This window comes from Lissotriton vulgaris, chromosome 5 (assembly GCF_964263255.1).
Source record: "Lissotriton vulgaris chromosome 5, aLisVul1.2, whole genome shotgun sequence".
Taxonomy (NCBI): Eukaryota; Metazoa; Chordata; class Amphibia; order Caudata; family Salamandridae; genus Lissotriton; species Lissotriton vulgaris.
This window is the reverse complement of record NC_141693.1, coordinates 273,970,213-273,993,454: the sequence shown is the minus strand read 5'-3', so window position 1 is coordinate 273,993,454 and position 23,242 is coordinate 273,970,213.

Genomic DNA, 23,242 nt, shown 5'->3' with positions numbered 1-23,242 from the left:
ATGTCCCAGGAATACCTATCAGTATATTCTACCATGGTTTGCCTTCTAGCGGAACATTCAAATCATCTGCCCATCCATACCATTGTGTAGTCAGTGGTTGTAAAATGGCCCTACTCAGGGCTCCATATAGGCATGTGACTGCTTTAATTCTGCCAACCCCAGTGCCTACGTAGTTGCAGGTGGCGTGATGCGGGGGTTCAGCTGCTCTCGGTCCTCAGTGCGAACGAATCGCCGCTATAATCCCCACGTGTAATAGAAATGCCCCTGGGGCAAATCATACCCCTCTCTAAAGTCTTCAAAAGGGGTTGAGCTCTCCATCCCTGTACAAGTCTCCTAGTCTTGTCACCCTGCTATCGCCCAAGTTTCTCCGCGGGGGGGGCGCCCTTAATATTGTTACGGGTAAGTCAGGCGAGTATGGAAATCAGGTATGTGTCTTTCGGAGGCATCGTCTCCAACAGCGCTGTGCCCCGCTGAGGCTATGTCTATGCCTCGTAGCAGTTTCCACAGCATTTGTAGGTCTGGTGTAAGCGGGTCTGCTTCTCGCACCTGGGACTTCTGGTCTCCCACCCATCGCGCCAACCACTGTAATTAGGTGGCTAGATAATATTGCTCGAAGTCCGGGACAACTAGTCCTACCTCAATAGTTGGGCGCAGCATAGTTTTCAAAGCCACCTGTCTACGACATGAGCCCCATAGGAAAGATACCATTATTGAGTGTAGGTCCATGTGCCATTTTGGGGGAATCCATATTGGGAGTACTGTAAAGAAGTATAATAGTCGTGGCAACGCCACCATTTTTAGAAGGGCCACTCTCCCTGCCAAGGATAGCGGAAGACCACTCCAGAATTCCATGTTGATCTTCAGGGACCTCGAGGCCTTTCCCTGTTTTCCCTCCAATATATCCACATGGGAGTGGTATATTTGTACCCCTAAATATTCTGGGCATCTAGGCTCTCATTTAAGATTTCCCAGTTCGGCGGGTTGGAGAGGGGGGGGGGGGGTGCAGTTGGCTGTGAGCGGGAACAGTTTGGACTTTTGCCAGTTAACTTTTTATCCTGACATCTCTCCGAGATCCTCCCCCACACTGCCAAGGAAGAGAAAGAGATCAGCGTAGAGGGTAATATAATGTCTACTATTCCCCAGGCGAATCCCCGGTATCACACTCCTATGCGGGCCAGAGAGGCACAAGCGACTGGAAACCCTCTACGGTGATTAATGTGCTATACAATCCAAAGTAACATAACATAACAATCCACCCCAAGCTATCCCACTACACTGCACTACAATCTACGCCACTACAATCTACCTCTGCTCCAGTCTACCCTAATCTACTCCACTCAAATCTACAGCAATCTACCCCACTCCAATCCACCCCAATCTACCCCACTCCACTCCAATCTACCCCACCCAAAACGACTCCATTCCAATTTACCCCACCCAATGCTACCCTAATCTACCCTTCTCCACTCCAATCCACCCCAATCTACCCAACTCCGATCTATCCCACTCCACGACACCTCACTCCACTCTAATCTACCCAACCCACTCCAATCTACCTCACTTCACTCCAGTCAACTCCAGTTTACCCCACACCACCCCAATCAACCTCAATCCACACCACACTACACCAATCTATCAATCTACGCATTCCATCCTTATTGACTCTCTGAAATCCCTAGGTGTGGCAGGCCAGGCCCTGGCATGGGTAGTGTCGTTCCTTAGCGACCGAACCTTTCAAGTGTTCTCCCCTAAAGCAACTTCCACCATCTGTCCATCTAACCGCGGCGTTCCCCAAGGTTCAATCCTTAGCCCTTTATTATTTAATATTTATGTTAAACCCTTAGCGACCATAGTTGAACAGGCTGGGCTAACCCTGTTCTCCTATGCAGATGACACCCAGATTGTCTTCTCCCTATCAGGGAGAGACGAGAACAACACCTCCGCACTCAAGTCTGGCCTCATTCTTGTGGCCGACTGGATGCGGAGAAATTGTCTCAAGCTGAATGGGGAGAAGACCGAGGTGGTCATTCTGGGTCGGAACAAACATCTTTGGGGCCCCCGTCATTGGCCCATTGAACTGGGCAATGCGCCTACGCCATCCACTGCAGTTCGTAACCTGGGCGTCATTATTGACGACAGGCTAACTATGAAGCAACAGGCTACTAAGGTTGCAGCCATTTGCTTCTCAACGCTGCGGAGGCTTCACAAGATTTTGTGGATGCTCCCCCTCTCCTCTCGCAGAACCGTAGTCCAGGCACTTGTAACATCACGCCTGGACTATGGCAATATTCTCTACCTGGGCGCAGATAAAGCCACCATACATGTGCTTCAGGTTGTACAAAATGCGGCTGCGCGCCTGTTATAGAACGTCCCTAGACGCACTTCAGCTGCTGCCGCGTTGCGTGACCTTCATTGGCTGAGCGTTCCCGAACGTGTTAAATTCAAGGCACTTTGTTACATGTTCAAGGCCAAGCAGGGCAGCGCTCCAACTTGTATCCAAGGGTTGGTAACACCTTACACACCCTTGCGCTCACTAAGGTCTTCGGACACTGGCAATTTCACAGTGCCAAGATTTAAGCTGGCAAGAATGGGAGGCCGCTCCTTTTCTATTTTGGGTCCGAAATATTGGAACTCCCTCCCACTAGCACTAAAGTTAGAGACCAACCTACTCCGCTTCCGTAGGGCTTTGAAGACTCTTCTGTTCACCAAGCGCAGTCAATAGTTGGTTGTGGCCTCAAGTCAGGTGCTGCATTGTCCTTTCTTCTACAGTCTGTCCCTGGCGCCGGGAAACCCACTGTGGTTAGCTGTGCGCGGTAAAAGCTTAAATAAATAAATAAATAAAATAAATCTACCCACCTCACTCTGTCCCTCTCTAATTTACCCCTCTCCAATCAATCAACCCACCCCCTCTACCCCACCCCACCCCAATCTGTACCCTAATCTACCTCACTCCACTACACTACAATTGACCCCACTCTACTCCAATCTGCCCCACTCCAATCCACTCTACCCCACACCACTCCACTTTACCTCACTCCACTCCAATCTACCCCAGTCCAATTTACCACACTTCGGCCCAATCTACCCCACTCTATCCTAATCTACCCCACTGCACTCCACTCCAATCTACCCCATTCAACTCCAATCTACCCCGATCTAGCCCACTCCACTCCTATATACCCCACTCCAATCCACTCCACTCCACTCTAATTCACATCACTCCACTCCAATCTATCACACCCCAGCCCACCCTAATCACTTCACTCCAATCTATTCCAATCCACTCCACTCCAGTCTACAACAAGATACCCCATCCCACTTCAATTTACCCCACTCAACTCCAATCTACCCCACTCCACTCTAATCTACCCCACTCTACTCTACCCCAATCCACCCCACTCTACTCCAATCTAGCCCACTCCAATCTACCCCACTCGGCTCCAATCTACCCCCTTCCACTCTAATCCAATCTACCCCACTCCACTCCAATCTACCCCACTCCACTCCAATCTACCACACTCCATTCTACCCCAATCCACCCCGCTGTACCCCAATCTAGGCACTCCAATCTACCCCACTTGGCTCTAATCTACCTCACTCCACTCCAATCTACCACAATCTTCCCTCCTCCACTCCACCCTAGTGTAACCCACTCCACTCTACTCTACTCCAGTCTACCCCACTTTAGTCTACCCCAGTCTCCTAGAAATTACCCCACTACACACCAATACATTCCACTCTACCCCACTTTAGTCTACCCCACCTCAATGTACCCTATTCCAATTTATCCCACCCTAAGCTATCCCAATCTACCCTTCTCCAATCTACCCCACTCCACTCCGCTCCATACCACTCAATGTTACTCCAATCTAGCCCACTCCACTCCAATCTCCCCATACTACCCCAATCCACCCCACTTCAATCTACCCCACTACCTCTCAACCCCACTACATTCTACCCCTCTCCATCTTTCCTAGTAATCGTCCCAACTCCACTTCAATCTACCACAATCGGCACACTCCACTCAATCCCACTTCACTCTAATCTACCCCACTCCACTGCAGTCTACCTTGCTCCACTCAGTCTACCCCACCCCACTCTACCCCTCTCCAATTTACCCCATCCATTTCTACCCCACTTCAATCTAGCCCACCTCCCTCTACCCCACTCCAGGGCCGGACTGGCTGCTGGGCTTCCCGTAATAAACCATGCAAAACAAATGTTTAAAAAAGTAAGCTTTAAAGCTATTGTTTTGCATTGTTCATTTAGAAGTACCAGCAGCACCCCAGCAACAAAATCAGCCCCTCAGCAGTGAACCTGGACCCCACCCTGCCACCCCAGCAAAAACCGCCTGGTAGCCAGTCCGGCCCTTTCCCACTCCAATCTACCCCTCTCTAATCTGAACCCCTAATCTGCCCCACTTCACTCCAATCTACCCCAATCTATGCACTCCTCTCCACCCCACTTCAATCTACCCCACTCCAATCTATCTCGATCCACTCCAATCTCCCCCACCCCACTGTATCCCTCTCCAAACAACCTCCTCCCACTCTACCCCGCTTCAATCTACTCCACCCCTCTCTACACCAATCCAGTCTACCCTTCTCCAATCTGTCCCACTAATCCACCCCACTTCATTGCATTCCTTTCCACTCCACTCCAATCTACCTCACCCCATGCAACCCATGCCACCAACAATTTGCCATGCTGAACAGGAGTCACACTGATGTGCAAAGCTAAAACACATTTCCAATGCCAACCTCTCGCATAGGCGCAAGCTATTAGCTTTGCCAACACTTGTTCATGTACCCTAAATCTGTGCGCCTCTACCTTCCCACCTAGCCATGTATATCACTCCCTCTCCACACCTCCCCGCCCCCGCCCTGCCCTGTGTGTTGCTGCTTTCCCTATACCTCCCTGCCTTTCCGCTTCTTACGACACACTTCTCACCCACCATGCTCCCAACTGAGGAACAGAAACCACAGTTTCATTTGTCACACCAGAAAACTGCACGAACTGTGTTTAAAAGAATAAAGCACGCACACATTTTAATCAAAGCTATGCCCCTGTGTATGAAAATCTTTGGGAAGGCGCTTTGAACTTAAAGGCGCACTGCAGTATGAAATGCTCATGCTGGCACGCGCCCACAGCGGCAAGTCGGCAGCCGCGCGTGACATCAGCGTCCCAAACCTAGAGAGGAAGTTATCAGTTGACTCTGTTACTCCATAGAGGCCTGTAAATAAACACGTAGCCACCCAGCTGGTGCGTGACAGACATCTCTGACTTGCGGTATGCAGGGAAAGGGTTGAGGAGTGTATTTTTAAACTGATTCAACTGGACTAACAAAAAGAAGGCCAACCCACAGCCAAACGTCTGAAACAAAGTCATGCAAAACAGTGCATATGCCAGTGTTTTGTCACTGCTGTTGATTTAGAAGACCTGGGAAACTGGTCTAGGGCGGGGGCCTATGTTCGTCAGCCGGTGAACAACAGTGATTCAAATGAAAAGTTCCTGAACGTCATTGAGGGGTAACATGGGGACCGGAGAGCAAACACAGAGCCGCGCCGAGCATACCCGGCTCTGCCCTTTACAGCTCCCTCGCGCAGTTTTAAAGGGCAAAAAACACGAGATGCATGACCGCTGAACACACAATATCTAATAAGCATTGGCAAAGACAATAAGTTTCACCTTTGGGACCCACTGCCTTTACCAATACCTTCTAGCCATGCTGCACAGCACCCTCGCATGGCTAATATAAGAACAAGCCTATGAATTATTTTGTAGGTGTGCGCACCACACGTGCATGCCTGCAAAATGACAAAGCTACTTTTTTTGTTGCCACTTGAATTGGCAAAAAAAAAATACGCAAAAGTGTTTTTGGGGGAAGTGAGGATGAGAAAGCAACATGGAAGCAACACAGTGTCAAAGCAGGTGAGGAAGCAGCACAGGGCATGGGTAGGAGCAAATGAGGAAGAGGATGAGCAACAGCAGAGGGCTGGGGAGAAAAGTAGACAGGATAGAGAGAGGCGGAGCTGGGAGGGCAGCGGCAGCTCCTCCACTAAGGCGGAGGAGCGTTGCCCCACTGTTTTGAAGCAGTGAAAGAAAGGGACCGTAAAATTATAATACATCAAGGTTATTATAAATGTATGTTTTCCTGCTGCTGCAGATTTGCAGGCGGGACAGGGCTGCTCCAATGACAGAGGAGCAGGAGGAGGAGTGGTTTGCCCACTCCAAGTGCGGATAAATGTTTGGCCGGCCATCATGGGCCGGCTAAACATTCATGCGCACTTTGCTGCACTTCACATCACACCAATATTCAAAGATGTAGTTGCAAAGGTCATGCATGATGCTGGTATTCAAAGATCGACCCGCAGCACTGGCTACCACCAACCAAGCATTGATGAAGCATCCAAGTACATCGTAATGATTTCAAATCACCTAGGGCTTACATGCTAGCAGGATTTCAACTGTAAAATCTCCAGGGCAGCCAATTTATGAGACAATGCCTGGTACAGCCAGGGTAATTCATGCAATAGATAATATTTGGTGCACGCCACATGATCAATAGAACAGATCCACACCCGGCTGTGTAGCTAAGACAGCCTTATGCATCAAGTACAGGCCCCACATTGAGCTCTTTGGGTATTGATTCAGCATGGATTGCATTGCCTCCAATTGACAAAAAGTCCACAACTTCATGTACTTCCCAGCTCCTCAATCGCTGTCGATGTGTGGAGCTTGCTATGGATTACAAGAATAGGTGCAGGTGGATAAGTGGTGCGAACATTCCGTTACAGACCTTAGTTCGATATTTGTTTAGTGTTGAGTTGTGCCTATACTGCCTTTTCTGGATGAATCTACAAGTTCGGCTTATAGAGCAATTTCTATATTTTGGCAGATGTACCAAGGTTTTTATGTAGATTAATTGTTCATTGTTCATTACCTTATACAACAAAATAAATAATGATCACTGTCTGTAGGCGCATTTAGAGTATATTTCTATTCACATATAATGCATTTATTCTTGTTTGATCATTGGTCTTCTACATATCCAATACATGTTTCATCCTTGGCATGTAGAGCCAAGTGCTTTTTCAAGGCTGTCAATCCTCTTTTAGGGTTTTTACTTTTTTTAAAACATTTATTATGGGATTCTAATCAATTGTTATTGTGGCTCTGTTGTGCTGTCATTAGGCAGTCATAATGAGGTCTAAGGCCTACATGGCTTCAAACAACAATTAATGTAAATATAGCAAGTAAATATACTTAGAACATATATGGAAGAGGATAATTCTTTATTTTGACAATTAATCTGCATAAAAAAGTACACTTGCCAAAGTACAGAAGGAGCTTCCCTGGGATGGTTACATACCGTAACTGATTGATCAAGAAGGTGAGGTGCCTCCCTGAACCAGTATGTGATGATTAGCTTACACTAGCTCAAACTAAAAGCAGCAACATTAGCAGGCAACTGTGTTGCTAAACACCAAAACAGCACTTCGCAGAAATAAGCAGGAAATAATATGGTTTGCCAACCTAGTGCATTGTTCAGACAGGCCAGCCCCACCAGCCTGGGAGCCGTACTCCTTCAGTTGCAGAGTTTCTGCTGCCTAAGCAAGCTGAGTAATAAACATCAACAGAGCAGTGCTAATCTTAAATAGAAAAAGAGGCCATTTCAATACTCTGGGTGTGCTGTCAATTTCACCTTTACCTATATGGTATTAAATTCAAAGTTTGCCTCAAAATATGTGTGAATCACTGAAACCTCGGCACATATACCTGGTGCACACAGCAACTGCCACAAACATCAACAAATGCCTACCCTTTGACAAACAGAAACAGCCAGCACCAAATGGAAAACAAACATTTACAATGCAACGGTATCGCCTTTGCAAAAGCTAGAGCTATTGGCATTGTAAATTGCAACATTTTTATTTATGCGTTGGTTTTGAAAACAGATAAACAAATGGCATTGTCATTTACAATGCCAATAGCTTAATCTCTCGCAAATGCTACACACAAACACAGAGAGCCCCACACACACAGAGCCACACACACACAGAGCCACACACACACAGGGCCCCCCTCACACACACCGAGCCACACACACAGAGCCCCCCCACACACACAGAGCCCCACACACACAAAGAGCCCCCCGCACACAGAGCCACACACACACACACAGAGCCACACACACACACACACAGAGCCACACGCACAGAGCCACACACACAGAGCCACACGCACATACAGACCCACACACACACAGAGTCACACACACACACACACAGAGTCACACACACATAGAGTTACACACACAGAGTCACACACACACACACAGAGTCGCACATACACACACAGAGTCACACACACACACAGTCACACACACACAGAGACATACACACACACAGAGCCACACACACAAACAGAGAGACACACACACACACACACACACACACACGCAAAGAGACACACACACACACACAGAGTCACACACACACACGCAGAGAGACACACACACACACAGAGCCCCACAGACACACAGAGCCCCACACAAACAGAGCCCCACACACACGGAGCCCCACGCACACACACAGAGCCCCACACACACACACACAGAGCCCCACCCTCACACACAAAGCCCCACACACACGCACAGAGCCCCACACACACACACAGAGCCCCCCACACACAGAGAGCCCCCCACACACACAAAGCCACATACACACACACACAGCCACATACACACACGCAGAGCCACACACACAAAGAGCCACACACACACAAACACACACACAGAGCCCCCCCACACACACACAGAGCCCCTGCCACAAGGGGGAGAACCAAAGGCCCCGGGACTGCTGTGGAGAAGATGGGGTACGGGAGCGAGAAAGCTCCGAGGCCAAGGAGGGCGCGGGCCCTGTAACTGTCCTGGAGTCTGGGAAATTCCTGTCTGCCTTGCCCACACCATTCGGTGGAGTGGGGGCAATCGGTTGCAGAGGGGGCAGATGCCTACCCTGACTGGAATGGAGCAGCAGCTCACCTGCCCCGGCGGAGCCATGACGGTCTCCCGGGAAGTCGGTCGGACGGCGAGGGGCCCCATTAGATTACATCATACATCTGCAGACATACTCCTCTCCAAGACTCCCTCTTCCTCGTACCTCCTCCTTTCCCAGGCTCTGCGCCTCTCATGTCCCTCCCAGGCTCCTCTCCCCTTCTGCCACAACGACACACCCCCTCCTTCCCAGGGCACCTTTTAAATTATGCCAGGGCCCTTCTCTTCTCTTGAAAGCCCTGGCCCACCCTCCCAGTCAAGCCTAGTGTATCTGCTCCCATACATTGACATATACGCTGGACAACGCCCTAAAGGGAAATGTTGCGGCAAGGAGTTTAATGGCTGCTTTAAAGAGGGAGAAAAGGAAAACGAATGATGGCTGCTTTAAAGAGGGAGAAAAGGAAAACGAATTATGTTAACATCTTTGGCAAACGAAGAGTTGGCATTTATTTCCTGGGACTTCCAGGTTCGCAAGGCAACCCCTTTCCTCCCTGTAATGTTTGAGCATCACTCGAGTCCCCTTGCCCTGTACCCCACCCCCGCTCTCTCCCTTACTCCCCCTCTCCCAGCCCCCTGCTCTCCCCTCCCTGTCATGGCGGCGCTCGCTGGCAATAGCCCGGCACCCGCCTCCCACCGTCTGGTGCGCATGCGCAGCTCCGGGTCGAGGGAGAGGAGGCCTCGCGGCGTCGGCCGAGGGCAAACAAATATTATTATTAATAAACAGCGGCCGCACGGCTGGCTGTAGCGCAGGGGTAGCCAGGGATTGAGCCCGCCAACGACCCGTCCTCTCTCGGTGCGCAGCGTACCATCCTAGCCGAAGGCTGCAGACAAGATGGTGGCGGCGGGATAGGCAAAAGGGAACTGAGGAGAGCGCAGGGAGGGGACCGGTGCCAGGCCAGGAGGGGCTGAGAGAACAGGCCGAGGGTGCGCAGGAGAGCCGGAGGGAGAGGGGCTGATGGGAAGAGCCACTGAGAGGCCAAGCGAGACCGAGAAAGCTGCCAGGAGGTCGGAGGAGGCAACCGAGGACGAGGACAGATAGCAAAACAACAGGCACACGAAGAGCCTCGGAGGGGCGACAGGCCAGGCGTGTTTTTCTTTCTCTCCTCTTCTCCATTGGCTGGAATGTAAACAACAGGCGTGTTTTTGACTGTTGTTTTTACATTCCAGCCAATGGAGAAGAGGGTAGAGCAAAACTAAAAAACATGCCCCCCAATCCGAAAAGGACAGGGCTTAGATGGAAAGAATGACATTACTGAGAGCTCTTCTTCAATGGCTGGCCGCTGTTTAGGAGGCCAGCCAATGGAGAAGAGGGGCGGGGTTTACACTCGCTACTCAAAGTCATTAAGTCGTGCCAGCGAGACTGCGCATGTGCGCAGCCTACGCTAGCCGAGACCTTAACAACCTTCATGGCCAATCTCATCACATTGAAGAAAACACTAAAGACATGGTACAATGTCTGCCTAGAGCTGCCAGTGATGGAAAACAGCCTTTTATTGAAAGGATGGTATATTTTGGTGGGAGCAACGGGTGCCACACTTACTTAAATTCACACATTTTGGCCACAAGGGGGTTTTCAAGAAAAAAAAAGGGAATTTGCCAAAAAGGTTGATCCCTGACATTGTTAACAATGTAGAGTGACTGGTGTCTGGTTACATTACATGCCAGTCAGTAAGGCCGGGGGAACACCACCGCCTTCCTCCTCAGCATAAGAAAAGGTATGCTGGTAGTCCCATGGCCCAGGTTATGTGAGAACTTTGTATGTCTACCACTTGGATGGTGCCAGCCTGTTCTTGTCGATGATTACAGCAGGACACAATGCCCCCATTTTAGGGGAACATATTTATTTCATATCTCCAGTTGAATAAGACAGCACATATCACAAGATCACTCATCAATGGCAGCAGGCCAATGGAGAGGTGGAGAGGTTTATGAGGACTTTTAATAAGATCTTCCACATATCTGAGCTCATGATCTCAGCCCACGAATGGCCTTACTGAATGACTCTGCAGGTTTCAATGTGGTTACTGTTAACACTGTTCAGGCTCCTACCTGAAAACATTCCTGGCTCAAGGTTACTGGGCAACTGGTGAAAGACACAGTTCTGACCCATCCCTGCTGGAGACCTGGGGATACCCCGCAATGTTTCCAACTAAGAAACCAACTGACGCGTGACGACAGGCAGGCTTGTGGAAATGTCAGTCAACTGGTGCTGTCAAGCCAAAAAACAGTGGTGTACCAGAGTAGAGGTTGCCCTAAGAATTGGGAGAAAGTATGGGCCAGCTGGTGTGCATACCAGGATGCTGGGGTGGAATTGGGGTAAACCGTGGGTGTTGATAAGAGGGGCTATGCCAGCGAGTTGTAAGGTTGGTTTCCATGTATCCTTACTGGTCACTATGTCATCAAGGTATGATAATGTATATAATTGTGTTCTGCTACACCCTGAATCTTCTTTACTACACTGTACCTGTACTGCTGTGATTGAAGAAAGAAAAATAAAAAGTTGTTTTTAGAAAAAGAAGAAATGACATTTAGGTATGGGATACAGGGCTCAAGTAAGATCCAAATGACGGAAGCAAGTTCAGTATACTGTGTGAACCCATCCTGTGGACTGTTAGAAAAGAGAAATGTTTAATTTATTTATTAAACACATTTATATAGCACACCGGGACACACAGGGCTTATGAAGGAACAGGGAACGTGTCTCGCAGTATGTGTCCATTTCCAAAAGACTCAGGGGCATATTACCAACAACTAGCGATATTTATTGCTAAGTAGGCTTAGCGGCAACTTTTTTATCGCCGCGAATCACCGGATATTATCGCTGAGATAACGTGCTATTAGCAACGTTTATCTCAAAAGCGATAATATTTCCGGCGATACCGACAAAATCTATGAATATCGCTGAGAATACAGCGATATTCACGCATTATCGCTAACAGGGTCTTAGCCATTATATCCACCTCCCATTGGATATCATGGCTAAGAACTGGTCTGAGCAGGCGTTAGTTTTTGGAGATATTCGCGCTTAGCGCAAATATTTCCATCGCCTGCCTTGCTAATAGGCGATAGCGACGTTAGCGACTGTTTTCAGTCGCTAACAGGTTGTGTACGCCCACTTTGCATGTCATTAGCGATAAATATTGCTGACATGCAAAGCGGGCCCCAAACCGCTCGCTATCGCCTACAAGCTGTCGCTAACTGCTGTTAGCGACAGCTTACTAATAGGGCGATACAATTATCGCCGCTTAGCGGCCGAAAACGGCCGCTAAAGCGGCCATAATCACATATCGCCCGCCTTGGTAATATGCCCCTGAATCCTGAATGAATTACAGCCTGCATTGTCCCATGATGACTCAGGACTTGAAATCTAATGCTTGGCAGGAATGCCCGCGAGGACTTCTTTGTCCTTGCAAACCCTTTGCATTACGTAGGAGTCCTTGAACGACTAGTGACTCCTAACTCTGGACTACCTGCCACCTAACACTGACAACGTGGTATATGGTGTCGCCATGTCTGCAACCCTCCCAAAAGTAAAAGAGACTTTCTAGTGTAACTCCTGGTGACTACCGGGTAATTATTTTATACAGAGTTTTCTATAGCGCGAGCTTGACCCGAAGATATCGGGTGTCAGAGCGCTTTACAAGAACACCAGTCGCGTTACATGAGGACACATTAATTTTTGCTAGGCACGGGGAGATTACGTGATTTGCCCAGAATCACAGGATGTTGCGCGTCCTAGCCGAGACTCGAACCCCGGTTTCCCTGATTTAACGTGGACCGCTCTAGCCCTTAGGCCAACTCCTCTCCCCATTTAGTGGCCATTCATAGTCTGTGATCTGGTGACAGTATTAATTGAACTCATGATTGGCACAGAACGCTGCGTCCCACTAGGGCGGAGATTGGGGTGACCAACCGTCCATAAATTTCATGGACAGTCCGTAATTTCGGCCGTCTGTCCGTTGTCCGTGAAGGATTCTTTAACGGACGCCATTTGTCCGTAATTTTAACCGGGCACGGTCGCACATCCCTAAAGCCGGCACAGATTCCACTCACCTCCCTTCTTGACTTGACATGACGCATTCAGGGCTGTTTGCATCTGAATAGATGCACCCTGCTCTTGAAGCTGCAGCCCCCATCCCTCACACCTCCAGCCCTTGATGAGCTGTTAAGAGGTGCTTGAAGGTGACCGAGAGGGAGGGGCTGCAGCTTCAGGAGCAGGGACATCTATTCAGATGCAAACAGCCCTGAATGCCTCACGTCTCTGCAATTTGTGTGAGACATTCCCTTTCTGCCGAGGGACCCAAACATCCTACAACCGGTCTGGATTACACCAAGGCAGCACTGGTTCTCATCACAGCACAGAGCTTAATTACTGTCACTTAATTGTAAACAAACCTCGATTCTTTAAACATGCAGTCTTTAATGTAATAAAATTAAGAAATGGCACAATCGCATCCACACTGATTAACAAAGTAAGGAGGACAATCAGTTAAATCAGTTCTCTCAGAGTATCTCCTTTAAGTACCGTACATCACAGTGGGGGCTGGTAAAAGTAACATTTTGGAAAGAGAGACTGACTTCTCATTGTCTTGTCCAGGAGGGGGTGAGGAGCCCTACCCCGCCCTGGAAGAGACCAAGATTATACTAGGATTCCGCATGCCCACCCCTGTGCCCACCCTGGTGGATCCTGGTCCCCCTCCTTCCCACCCCCCTCCCCCCAGTGATGGCTCATGTCCCTCCCCCTCCCCCTCCCCCTCCCCCCCACCTGTGGCGGATCCTGTCTCTTCCCTGGGTGGCTTCTGTCCCAGTCCAGGAATGGCTTCTGCAGCTCAAAAAGGCTCAGCTCAAAATTAATATGAAAAGGTGGGTGAGTGAGTAAGTGAAGGGATGGGTGGATGGCTGGATGAATTAGTGAAAGGGTGCATGGATGAATGAAAGATTGAATAGATGGATAATAAAAGAGGATGATAGATTGATGAGTGAGTGGTGGAAGGATGGAAGGGAGAAAAGGTAAATAGCTGGATGTATGGGTGGAAGGTTAGCTGGATGGGTAAAAGGGTGGATGGATGAGTGAAAGGATGGATGAGTGAAAGGTGGATGAGTGGGTGGGTGGGTGGATGGATGAGTGAAATAATGGATGGATTGATGAATTGATAAGTGCAAGGGCGAATGGATGGACAGATGGGTGAATGTAAGGATGGATGAGTGAGTGAAAGGGAGGGTAGATGGACAAAAGGATGAATAGATGAGTGGAGGAGTAAAAGGATAAATGGATGAGAGAAAGGATGGGAGAGTGATAGGGTCAATGGATGGATTCATGAGTGGATGAGTAGATGGATGGGTGGGTGGGTGGTTGGATGGATGGAAGGATTGCTAAGTGAAAGGGACGATGGAGAGAGAAAGGGAGGATGGTGGATAACTGAAAGGGTGGATGGGTGGAAGGATGAGTGACTGGATGGATGGATGAGTAAGAGAAAGGGTGGCTGGATGGGTGAAAGGGTAAATGGCTGGATGGATGAGTGAATGGATGGATGGGTAGAAGAGTGGATGGATGAGTGTACAGATGGCTAGTGTGAAAGGGTGGATGGATGGATAAAGGATGGATGAAGGGATGGATGAGTGAAAGGATACATGTTGGATAGGTTTGCAAATGGATGAATATGTTTGGATATGGCTGGGCTTACTTATATACCATTGCGCGACCTCTGATGTGTCTATAAAACTTATCCAATTGTCCTGAAGTTTTGTCCTGAATTTTGACCTCCTGTCCTGAATTTGTGTCCTGAATTTTGACCCTTTGTCCTGAATTTTTACACTCACCGGCCTGAATTTGCACCAATGCCAGTTGGTCACCCTAGCGGAGATGGCGTCACTCACTATAGTGTCTGACTGCGCATCGCCGACCCCACCCCCGTTCTGCGCCGTACTTTAGGTTTTACCTTGGTGATGTCATGTAAATGATAAAACAGGGGCGCGAGCTTCTGCCACTTAAGATTTTATTACTGGGTGTTTATGTCTGTGAAAGGTAGATTTCAAGCATTAGCAGATGGCAAAACAAGTAACACCATGAGTCAACGTACCAGAGTCAAAATGGGGCCGCACCAAAGAGCAAGCCAGTGAATGAATGTGCGACACCTGATTGGCTGTTTGTTCACCAAGCTTGAAGTGACATGCAATGGAACTGTGCAACAACCCGTAGTGCTTATTTTTTATGAGAATAAGTGCCGGGACCCAGCGTTTGCTCAGAAGCCGTGGCAGGCGCTATCAAATGTCAAGGGTGCCAAACACAGAGGCTGCGTAGTTTTAAAACCACTGTAGGCCTCTTTCATCCATTAACCCCCTCCCCCCCATTATCTCCCTCTTTCGGATTCTTTTTCATCTCTGCTTTCTTTCTTTGTCAGTGTTTTTCTGTCATTCATTTCCTCATTCTTCCCCTCTTTTATGTTTTTTCTCTTCTGCTCTGGGCATATGTCTGATGAGGAAAAATAAGGGCAACTACCAGCTCAAATTAAGCACTGAACATAACCTGATAAAAAAAAGAACTCACAGTAAGTCTCCTGAGAAAGCATGGCAACGCTGGAGAGGATGTGGCATCAGAGAGTCTGAAGACACCTCCGGGTGGTGTCATGCTCTAGGTCCCAAGAGCCAGGGTACAAATCGGGGGTACATGCAAGTAGACAGGGTCTACCCACTCTTTTCACAGGGTTGACGCTGTCCACCCCGCCAAGAAGTTGGCCACACTGAAATATCCTGAATTTTCCCCGCTGTAATTTTCAGACACATTCAGCAGCGCCTGTGTGTTGTCTGCTTCAGTTCCGAGCAACAATGTGCAGCCGGTAAGGGCGCTTTGTTATTTTAAATTCCAGATGGGCCCAAACCAAAGGACGAATTTAAGAGCCCCTCAACCATTTTGCGTGAGTATCCTGGCTTGGGATCTATCTGTAGCCGCACACCTAGATGCAAATGCAATAGATGGGTAAACAAATGCAGCTTGTTATTACTTCACAAATACTTAAGCAAGGCAAACTTTTGACTTTGTTCAGTCCCTGTAAATAAGAGTCATGCATGCACTGTAAGAATGTCTGATGAGTTGGTCTGGCCCAGTGTTTACATAATTAACAAGTTAAATGCCACTATTTTGTTTCATTCCTTGTGTAGCGCTATTCATCCCAATGCAGGGTGTAAGAGCGCTTTACATCACACGGAAACATTAGACAATAACAATAAATCATATAGATGTGTCAGTCAATGTACATGATCTGTTACATAAGACATAGAGGGTTACAAGGTGTAAGAGTCACATGTCATTCATAGCTCACAGTGCTATATTAGAAGTATTACCATTTATGAATGAATGAATGTGGGTTTTATAGAGCGCATAGTAACCCGGAAGCATCCCAGCGCTAAAACCAAGACAGCTGATTCAAAGGGGGTGACCAGGAGAAAAAAAGGGATATGGGGAAGAGGTGGGTTTTCAAGAGTTTTCTGAAGCGGAGATGACAGGATTCACTCCTGAGTTTGAGAGGTAGGGCGTTCCACATTTATGAACTGCAAGTAACAAAAGGATCGCTGTATTAAAAGCAGTAACCCACTTACCTATTGGCATGAAATAAAAATCTGTCATCTGCATGTTCCATGATGTGCTTTGCAGGAGACATATTAACCATCAAAGCTACTTTGATTCAAAACTGGGACCAGACAAAAAATAGATCTCTCCAGCAAATGTGTTAACTTCTACAGTTATTTTACCAATATTATTATTCCCTGAGATTTACTGGATACAAACATATTTCTGCAGCAGGGGCCTTAATCCCATAAGATATTTTAAAATGCACACTTTGAAACCAACTAAGCAGAACAGATTTACTGCCATGTTTCTCCTTGTTGCCAATGTATTTGTGGCAGAGATTTAAAAAATAAATAATTGTATAGGCTGAGGCCCAGATGTTTGCGTTGGAGTTGAGCCACTTTTTTTTACACAAACCTGATGCAAAATCTAATTTGTTAAATATTGTAATGTACACACATGTTCCCATGATAGACCTGCTAAACATATAGGTGAAGTCTTATGATCAGAAGTCACTTCTTGTGATGTCACTTGCTGTGAGGTCATGGATTGTGATGCCACATGTGATGTCACGCGCCGTGATGTCATGCACCATGTTGTCACTTGCATACTGCCTAACTTGGTTAGTCCCCCTACTTCTCTTTTTAGGTCTCGCCTAGGCAGCGCATCCGCTGTCTCTCGAAACATGTTGTATCTATTGTATGGGATTTCAACACACCCATCCGTTCTCTTTCGCTCCTTCATGTGACTTTCAAAATTCCTCTGTTTTTGTTGGTGAATCGTTTATATTTGTACCTCCTTTTGTAGTTTTGGTCATGCCCTGAAGACTTGCCCTGTTACATGGATCTCTTCACTATTGGCCATATATGGTAGTTTCGGCGCACTACTTTTTCTTTTGCCTTGGCTTGTTTGGTTTGTTTTCCAAACGCACTCAGCCAAGGGCTGCAAAACATGCCCTTATCTTGCTGTCCACTGTCTTTGGTTTGACACGTGCTTTTTCAGCCAGAGGTTATGATGTTTTTCATCCTATAACATTTTTGATTTCATTAGCTCAAATGTCCAAACGTTAAATAATATACTTACTTAATGGAAGTGTATTTTAACAAGACAACCGATAGTAGGATCAACTTATTTACATTATGCTTTTGACATCGTGATTATTTGGATACAAATAAATAAGTAAACATGCTGTTATTGCTCCGTTTTATGTCAAAAGAAGCAGCTTTAAGTTGCTCGCTTGCAACTTTTTTTTGCTTTCTTTTAAGTTTTTATCATTGGGAAAATATTGTGTTCTCCAACAGCGGCATGTAATGTGAAGTTACTTAAAAATATATACTGCAAGTAGACAGTGCACACCACCTCTGCACCACCTCAGCATCAGCCCTGCACCACTTCAGCATCAGTCAGCATCACTCAGCACAACTTCAACAGCAGCACCACCTGAGGATCACTCAGCAGCAACCCGAGCACCATCCCAACACCAGCACACCACCATCTCAGCATCAGCTCAACACCAACACAGAACCACCTCTGTGCTAGTGCAGCACCATCTCACTAGCAGCATGGCACTACCTCAGCATCAGTGTAGCACCATCGCCTGAGCATCAGTGCAATACCAGCACAGCATCACTCAGCGCCACCACAGGTTCACTGAGCACCAGCACAGCATCTCCTCAGCATCACTTACCACCACAGCACCACATCTGCATCAGTGCACCACCACCAGTGCAGCATCAGCGCAGCCCCACCACAGCATCAGCGCAGCACCTCCTCAGCAGCAACTCAGCACCAATGCAACACCACTTCAGCATTAGCACAGCACAACCTTAGCACCAGTGCAGCATCACACCAGCACAGCACCAACTCAGCATCACTCAGCACACCTAAACACCAGCACTTTATCACCTGAGCACCATCAAAGCATCACTCAATTCTACCCCAGCATCACTCAGCCCCACCCCAGCATCAATCAGCACCACCTCTGCACAAGCACACCACCACCTCAGTGTCACTCGGCACCACCCCAACACCAGTGCAGCACCAACACAGCACCACTTCACCATCTGCACCTCAACATCCCATCCTCAGCACAGCACCATCTCTGCAGCCCCACTCCAGCTGCAGTATAGCTCTACCTCAGCAGCAACTCAACACCAACGCAGCCCCAACTCAGTATCAGCACAGCACCACTCAGCATCAGCACATCTCCTCAGCACAGCACCAAATCAGCATCACTCAGCACCACCTAAGTACCAGCTCAGCACCACCTGAGCACCAGTGCAGCACCACCACCACCTCAGCATGACTCAGCATCATCTCAGCATCACTCAGTAAAACCTCAGCACCAATGCAGCATCTCCTCAGCGTCACTTAACAGCACCACATTAGGTAAAGTGCAGCACCACCTGAGCACCAGTGCAGCACCACCACCACCTCAGCATGACTCAGCATCATCTCAGCATCACTCAGTAAAACCTCAGCACCAATGCAGCATCTCCTCAGCGTCACTTAACAGCACCACATTAGGACCAGTGCAGCACCACCTCAGCAACTCAGCACCAATGCAGCACCACATCAACATTAGCACAGCACTACGTCAGCACCAGTGTGGCATCATCTCAGCACCAGAGCAGTACCACCAGAGCACCAGCACAGCACCACCTGAGTACCAGCACCCCATCATCTAACCACCACCAATGCATCACTCAAAAGCATCTATGCGTCACTCAGCTCGACCTCAGTATCACTCAGCACCACCTAAGCACATCTCTACACAAGCTCAGCACCACCTAAGCATCAGCACAACACCTCCTCAGAATCAGCACAGCACCACCTTTGCATCAGCACAGCACCATCTGTGCACCACCTGAGCACCACCACTTCAGCACAGCACCACATTCTCATCAGTGCACCACCACCAGTGCAGCGCGAACTCTGCATCAGCTCAGCACCACCTCAGCACCAGCACAACCCCACCTCAGCAGCAATTCGGCACCAATGCAGCACCACTTCAGCATCAGCACAGCACCACCTCAGCACAAGCGCAGCACCACTTAAGCAGCAACTCCACATCAATGCAACACCACTTCAGTATTAGCACAGCACAACCTCTGCACCAGTGCAGCATCACCTCAGCACCAGAGCAGCACCAACTCAGCATCCCTCAGCACCACCCAAGTACCAGCACAGCACCACCTGAGTACCAGCACAGCACCATCTGAACACTACCAATATATAATTTAGAAGCACCTAAGCTTCACACAGCACCACCTCAGTATCACTCAGCACCACCTAATCACCACCTCCGCACAAGCTCGGCACCACCTCAGTATCACTCAGGACCACCTCAGCACCAGTGCAGCACCATCTCAGCACCAGCACAGCATTAGAGGAGCAACACTTCAACATCAGCGCAGCACGACCTAAGCATCAGCGCAACACCACCTCAGCATCAGCACAGCTCCATCTCAGCATCAGCACGGCATAACCTGAGCACCACTTGAGCATCAGAACCACCTCAGCACAGCACCACACCCTCATCAGTTCACCGCCACCAGTGCAGTACCAAATCAGCATCAGCTCAGCACCAGTGCAGCACCACCTCAGCACCAGCACAGCACCACCTCAACATCAGCACAGCACTGTCTCAGCATCAGCAAAGCACCACATCTGCATCAGTGCATCACAACCAGCGCAGCTCCACCTGAGCACCAGCGCAGCACCACCACCCAGCATGACTCAGCACCATCTCAGCACCACCTCAGTATCACTAAGCATCACATGAGCACCACCACAGCACCAGCTCAGCATCAGCACAGCACCACCTCAGCACAGTGCAGCACCACCTCAACATCAGCACAGCAATATCCCAGCATCCGCACAACACAACCTCTGTATCAGTGTACCACCACCAGCGCAGCCCAAACTCAGCACCAGCACAGCTTCACTTCAGCACCACCTCAGCCTCAGCACAGCAATGCTTCAGCATCAGCGCACCACCTCAGCCTCAGCTCAGCAATGCTTCAGCATCAGCGCACCACCTCAGCCTCAGCGCAGCATCAACTCAGCATCAGCGCATCACCACCTAATAATCAGCACAGCACCACCTCTGCATCAACACTGCACAACCTGAGCACCACCACGGCACCACATCAGCATCAGCACTTTGTCAGTCCAGCCCCACCTTCTCATCAGTGCACTACCACCAATGCAGTACCAACTCGGCATCAGTGCAGCACCAGTGCAGCACCACCTAAGCACCAGCACAACACTGTCTGAGATCAGCAAAGCATAACATCCGCATCAATGCATCACCACCAGGGCAGCCTCTCATCAGCACCAGCGCAACCCCACCTCAGCAGCAAATTAGCACCAATGCAGCACCAATTCAGCATAAGTGCAGCACCAGCTCAGCATTCTCAGCACAGCACAGCACCAACTCAGCATCATTCAGCACCACCTGAGCACCAGCGTAGAACCACCTAAGCATCAGCGCATCACCTCAGCATCAGCGCAGCACCACCGCACCATCAGCACAGCACCACCTCAGCATCAACACAGCACCACTACAGCACCACCATAGCACCAAGTCAGCATCAGCACCATGGCAGCACATCCCTGCCTCATCAGTGCACTACCACCAGTGCAGCAGCAACTCGGCATCAGCGCAGCACCACTTAAGCACCAGCGCAGCCTCTCCTTAGCACCAGCGCAAGCCCACCTCAGCAGCAATTCAGCACCAATGCAGCATCACTTCAGCATTAGTGCAGCACCACCTCAGCATCAGCGCAGCACCCCCTCAGCATCTGCGCGGTACCACCTCAGCACCAGCGCAGCACCACCTCAGCATCAGCGCAGCATCATCTCAGCATCACTCAGCACCAACGCAGAATCACCATATCAGCATAACTCAGCACCATCTCAGCCTCGCTCAGCACCACCTCATCATCAGAGCAGCACCAGCTCAGCGCAGCACCACCTCAACATCAGCACTGCACTGTCTCAGATCAGCAAAGCACAACATCCACATTAATGCTTCACCACCAGGGCACCCTCTCCTCGGCACCAGCGCAACCCCACCTCAGCAGCAAATTTGCACCAATGAAGCACCACTTTAGCATCAGTGCAGCACCACCTCAGCATCAGCGCAGCACCACCTCAGCAACACCTCAGCACAGCATCAGCACAGCACCACCGCAGCATCAGCACAGCACCACAGCACCACCTGAGCACCACCACAGTACCACGTCAGCATCAGCACCATGGCAGCACAGCCCTACCTCCTCATCAGTGTACTACCACCAATGCAGCACCAACTCGGCATCAGCGCAGCACCAGTGCAGCACAACCTAAGCACCAGCACAGCACCACCTCAACATCAGCAAAGCACTGTCTCAGATCAGCAAAGCACAACATCCGCATCAGTGCATCACCACCAGCGCAGCCTCTCCTCAGCACCAGAGGAAGCCCACCTCAGCATTAATTCAGCATCAGTGCAGCACCACCTCAGCATCAGCGCAGCACCACCTCAGCATCAGCGCAGCACCACCTCAGCATCAGTGCAGCACAACCTTAGCATCAGCGCAGCACCACCTCAGCATCAGTGCAGTATCACCTCAGCATCACTCAGCACCACCTGAGCACCAACGCAGAACCACCATATCAGCATGACTCAGCACCATCTCAGCCTCGCTTAGCACCAACTCATCAGTGCACCACCACCAGTGCTGCACCAACTCATCATCAGCACAGCACCAGCTCAGCACCACCTCAATATCAGCACAACACCACCTCCGCATCAGTGTACCACCACCAGCGCAGCCCAACCTCAGCACCAGCACAGCCCCAAGTTAGCACCAACTCAGTAACACTTCAGCATCAGTGCAGCACCTCAGCACAGCACCAACTCAGCATCACTTAGCACCAGCACAGCACCACTATCTCAGCCTCACTCAGCACCACCTCAACATCAGCACAGCACCATCTCAGCATCACCATGCCACCTCCACATCAGTGCAACAACACCAGCACAACCCCACCTCACCTACAGCGCAACCCCACCTCCGCAGCAATTCAGCAGCAACGAAGCACCACTTTAGCATCAGCGCAGCACTACCTCAGCATCAGCACAGCACCACCTCAGCATCGGTGCAGCCTCTCCTCAGCACCAGCGCAACCCCACCTCAGGACCAATGCAGCACCACTTCAGCATCAGTGCAGCACCACCTCAGCATCTGCGCAGCACCACCTCAGCATCAGCGCAGCATCCCCTCAGCATCACTCAGCACCACCTTAGCACCAACGCAGAACCGCCATATCAGCATGAATGAGCACCATCTCAGCCTTGCTCAGCACCACCTCATCAGTTTACCACAACCTTTGCAGCACCAACTCATCATCAGCACAGCACCAGCTCAGCGCAGCACCACCTCAACATCAGCACGAGACCACTTCCACATCAATGTACCACCACCAGTGCAGCCCAACCTCAGCACCAGCACAGCCCACATCAGCACCAACTCACCAACACTTCAGCATCAGCGCACCACCTCAGCATCAGCTCAGCATCACCTCAGCACAGCACCAACTCAGCATCACTTAGCACCAGCGCAGCAACATCA